This window comes from Oratosquilla oratoria, chromosome 25, assembly GCF_046742065.1.
Source record: "Oratosquilla oratoria isolate Oo_2021 chromosome 25, ASM4674206v1, whole genome shotgun sequence".
NCBI lineage: Eukaryota > Metazoa > Arthropoda > Malacostraca > Stomatopoda > Squillidae > Oratosquilla > Oratosquilla oratoria.
Genome location: NC_134801.1, coordinates 19,575,843 through 19,581,322, shown reverse-complemented (window position 1 = coordinate 19,581,322; position 5,480 = coordinate 19,575,843).

Sequence of the window (5,480 nt, the reverse complement as noted above, 5' to 3'; positions counted from 1 at the left end):
CTCGATGGTTCTTCTTCATTTCTATACCTAGTGTTCTCTTGTATCCATTGTGTCATTGAATGGTCAGTAATCATCTCAAGTAGAGCATTTCCCCATGAGTCATCACCACTCTTTACTGTCATTTCTTCCCAGCAGATTTCTTTGCAATTAAAGTCGCCCATCATAACTATTCTTCCTCCGTCTTCCATTATTTTAGTTAATGCTATCTTTGTGTCCTCTAACATACTTTTATGTTCACTCTCCTCCCATGAGGCTGTTTTCGGAGGCACATAATTGATCACAAATTTTCTGCTCTTCTTATCTCGGTCTTCCACTTCTATCATAATCATCTCTACTGTATTCTTTCCATATATGACACCTTTCACGTTTATATCCTTCTTAGTCAGGAACATAACTCCACCCCCTTGTTTTTTCTCTCTGTTTCTAATCCAATAATTGTATGTATCATGTCCTACACTGTTGGGTGGTAGTGGGCCTTTTAATTTTGTTTCTACAATTCCCATTATGTCCGGTTCTTTTTCTTTCAAATAATCATTCAGTTCATTCAATCCTGTTATCAATCCATCTATATTTGTGTAAGACACTCTTAGTTTTCTGCCACTTCCATTGTATTCTCTGTTTCCCTTATGTTTTTCTTTAGTATGTCGAACTGCTTTATTTTCATGTTCACTACTCTCCAATAGAATCTCTCTTTCTCTGACTCCGTTCTTTCCTCGTTTTTTGCCTTAGCTTCAATTCTTTTCTGCTTTTCTGCCTCTCTTTCCTCCTTATTCATTTCTCTTTTTATCCATACCTTTTTATATTGATCATTTGTTGCTAGTTTCCCTGTCTTGGATAGAATTTTCTCTGCTGTTGTTTGTGACCTGAATTTAATCTTAATTGGTCTGGTCTTATCTGTACTATATTTTCCGAGTCTGAATTTTTCCTCAATTTCCTTTACAATTTCTGGTTCATCTTCCTGGACTAATTTTAATAAACTGCTTACTCTTTCATTTTCCTCCTTGATTCTTGCGGTTCTATCTGGGTTATGTTTCTCTTCCATTCCTAATATAATTATACATTTCTTTTTGTCAGCTAATTCTCTTACTATATTCTCCTTCTGTCTCATCACTTTAATAACTGAGTCTTCATTATGTTCTTTCAATTGCTGTTTGACTATGTCAGTGAATGAAACCTTATTCCCTTCTTGAGTTATTCTCCAATTTTTAGCTTCTGTAGCTATTTTCTCTCTGTTTTCATTACTATTCTTCTTCAATTTCTCATTCTCCTCCTTTACATTTCCTAACTGTCTTTTTAGGTCCTCTATTTCTTCAGTTAAGTTTCTGTTAGCCTTCTCTAGTTGTTCCAACCTTTCAATTCTTTGGAAAATGGAGTCTACGTTACCTAACTTACGCTCCAAGTCCTCGATCACCTTATCAACTCTCTCCTCTAGTCTTATCAGTCGGGGGGGGGGTTGTGTCCCCCCCACCCTCTTTAAATCCCTGGAACATATTCTCGTCACTTTCTTCTGTATTGCTCCTCTCTATACTTCTAATCTTTACATTTTTATTAGACATTTGATCCTCGCTAAGTCTTTTGTTTACCTTCCGCTTGTCTGGCTGGGCAAAGTCTACTCCCTCCTCATTTCCTTCCATTTCCCTCAGTAATCCCTCCCCTTTTCCTACGTTCCCACTACTCCACGAGCAATTTCCCCCCCACCCTGCAAAAACACTAGGCACTTCTCTTTGCGTTGGGATCCACAGACTTCACTTTTCTTCAGAACGTCTTCTAAGCCGTCCATTCGTTGAAGTGTGTGTGTGTGTGTGTGTGTGTGTGTGTGTGTGTGTGTGTGTGTGTGTGTGTGTGTGTGTGTGTGTGTGTGTGTGTGTGTGTGTGTGTTCACCTTGGTCTTTGGATCACGTGCTGGACTCGTGATCGACAGCTATTTCCCTCCCGAAAGAGAGCTCAGAGCTCGTATGACCGATCTATGGATAATGTTGTGAGCTTACACACACATACACCCCCAACTCCCGCCCACGAGAATTGGAGTAACGACTCGAAGCGCAGCAATACTGAAATAATTTCAGCCCTAGACAGGATTCGACCGGACCGCCGTAGTAACAGTCGGGGACTCTACCAACCGCAGCACCGAGTCGTGTGTGTGTGTGTGTGTGCGTGCGTGCGTGCGTGTGTGTGTGTGTGTGTGTGTGTGTGTGTGTGTGTGTGTGTGTGTGTGTGTGTGTGTATTTACCTAGTTGTATTTACCTAGTTGTATTTTACGGGAAGGGGAGCTATGCTCGTGAGGTCCCGTCTTCATATCTCATTTTATCTAAACTATTTTTAAATTCATGTATTGTTTTTGCACACACCACTTTCTCATCTAACTTGTTCCAACTGTCTATTGCTCTGTGAGGAAAGCTGTTCTTTTTCAAATCTCTTCTATAGTTGTCTTTTTTTATTTTCTTTCCGTGTCCTCTTGTATTTCTGTCATCCCATTTTATCAGATTCTCTCTATCAGTAATTTCTATGCCTTTCATGATTCTGTAAATAGCTATCAAATCTCCTCTCTCTCTTCTTTGCTCTAGTGTCTGTAGTTTAAGTTTTTGTAGTCTCTCTTCATATGATAGTTTTGAGAGTGTTGGTGCCAGTTTAGTAATTGCTCTTTGTATTCTTTCAAGTTTTTTTTATACATTTTTTTGTACTTGGTGACCATATCGTTGCTGCATATTCCAATCTTGGTCTTATCAGGGTGATTAGGATTTTCCTCACCATTTCTTCATCCAGGTATGTAAATGCCACTTTGATTGTTCTTATTAAATTATAAGTTTCTCCAAAAATCTTATTTATATGTTTCTCAGGTGACATATTATTCATAACAATGACTCCCAGGTCCCTCTCATTTTCTACTCTTTTTATTCCTTCTTCTCCCAAATTATATGATCCTGTTATTCTGTTTTTGCTTTTTCCAAATTCCATTATACTACACTTTTTTGTATTGAACTCCATCTCCCACTTCCTACTCCATTCTTGTACTTTATTTAGATCTCTCTGTAGTGATTCACAATCCTCTTCAGTTTTCACTCTTTTCAGTAATTTTGCATCATCTGCAAAGAAGCTCATATAGCTTTCAATTCCTTCATCCATATCATTAATATATATAGCAAACATTATTGGGGCCAGAACTGTTCCCTGCGGGACACCGCTTATTACTTCATTCCATTTTGAGTGCTGATCTCTTATCACTACTCTCATTTTTCTTTCTTGCAAAAAGTCTTCCATCCAATTTAGCAATTTACCTTGTATTCCTCCTTCATATTCTAATTTTTTAAGCAACTTCTTATGTGGTACTTTGTCAAAAGCTTTTTTTAGGTCTAGAAATGCACAATCAGCCCATCCATCTCTTTCTTGTATTATATCTATTAGTCTTGAATAGAAACATATTAAATTGGTGACGCATGATCGTCCTTGTCTGAATCCAAATTGCCTTGGATTTAGTACGTTGTTTTTTTCCAAGTATTTTACCCATCTACTTTTGATAATTCTTTCACATATTTTTGCTATTGTACTTGTTAGAGAGACTGGTCTATAGTTGGTAGGTTCTTCTTTATTTCCTCCTTTATATATAGGTACTATATTTGCTTTTTTCCAATCTTCTGGAACTTTTCCTTCTTTTAAGGAACTGCTTATTATGCTATGTATTTTGTCTGCCAGTTCATTCCTACATTCTTTCAGAATCCAGTTTGCTATTTCATCTGGCCCATGCGATTTTCTGACATCAAAATTACCCAAGTGTGTCAATATTTCATTCTTCGTTACTTCTATTTCTTCCATAGGGGGGACTTTTTCCTTCCACTCAATCTCTTCAGGTTGTATATTTTCCCTTGTAAACACTGATTTAAAATGTTTGTTCATAATTTCTGCCATTTCCATTTCCTCAGTGTATTCAACTCCTCCTTGTCTTAATTTCTCCAAGTCTTGTTTGTTTTTCAGTTTATTGTTTACAAATCTGTAGAATAGTTTTGGTTGATCTTTACACTTTTCTATAACATCTTTTTCATATTTTCTTTTTTCCTCTCTGCACTTTTGTACATATTCATTTCTATAACCAGTATATATTTTCCATTTTTCAGGTCTTCTGTCTTTTTTCCATCTGTTCCAGGCTTTGTCTCTTTTGTCCTTTAACTCCCTACAACTTTTGTTGTACCAGCATTTTACATATTCTTTTTCTTGTTTTTGTCTTGGGACATACTTTTCCACTCCTTTTTTGTAAATTTTTGTCAAAATATTCCATTTCTCTTCCACTGTTGTTTCTTCTTTGTATATTTCTTCCCAGTTTTCTTGTTGGAAGAATTCTCTTATTTTATCAAAGTTTGTTTTTTCATACATCATTCTTCCTTTTCTATATTGTTCATTTCTTTTCATATATTTTTCTTCATTAAGTTCCAGTTCAATCAATATGTGGTCACTTTTACCTATTGGTGTTTTATATTCAATCTTGTCCACTATTCTAGGTTCAGATGTAATTATTAAGTCTAGCCTCGATGGTTCTTCTTCATTTCTATACCTAGTGTTCTCTTGTATCCATTGTGTCATTGAATGGTCAGTAATCATCTCAAGTAGAGCATTTCCCCATGAGTCATCACCACTCTTTACTGTCATTTCTTCCCAGCAGATTTCTTTGCAATTAAAGTCGCCCATCATAACTATTCTTCCTCCGTCTTCCATTATTTTAGTTAATGCTATCTTTGTGTCCTCTAACATACTTTTATGTTCACTCTCCTCCCATGAGGCTGTTTTCGGAGGCACATAATTGATCACAAATTTTCTGCTCTTCTTATCTCGGTCTTCCACTTCTATCATAATCATCTCTACTGTATTCTTTCCATATATGACACCTTTCACGTTTATATCCTTCTTAGTCAGGAACATAACTCCACCCCCTTGTTTTTTCTCTCTGTTTCTAATCCAATAATTGTATGTATCATGTCCTACACTGTTGGGTGGTAGTGGGCCTTTTAATTTTGTTTCTACAATTCCCATTATGTCCGGTTCTTTTTCTTTCAAATAATCATTCAGTTCATTCAATCCTGTTATCAATCCATCTATATTTGTGTAAGACACTCTTAGTTTTCTGCCACTTCCATTGTATTCTCTGTTTCCCTTATGTTTTTCTTTAGTATGTCGAACTGCTTTATTTTCATGTTCACTACTCTCCAATAGAATCTCTCTTTCTCTGACTCCGTTCTTTCCTCGTTTTTTGCCTTAGCTTCAATTCTTTTCTGCTTTTCTGCCTCTCTTTCCTCCTTATTCATTTCTCTTTTTATCCATACCTTTTTATATTGATCATTTGTTGCTAGTTTCCCTGTCTTGGATAGAATTTTCTCTGCTGTTGTTTGTGACCTGAATTTAATCTTAATTGGTCTGGTCTTATCTGTACTATATTTTCCGAGTCTGAATTTTTCCTCAATTTCCTTTACAATTTCTGGTTCATCTTCCTGGAC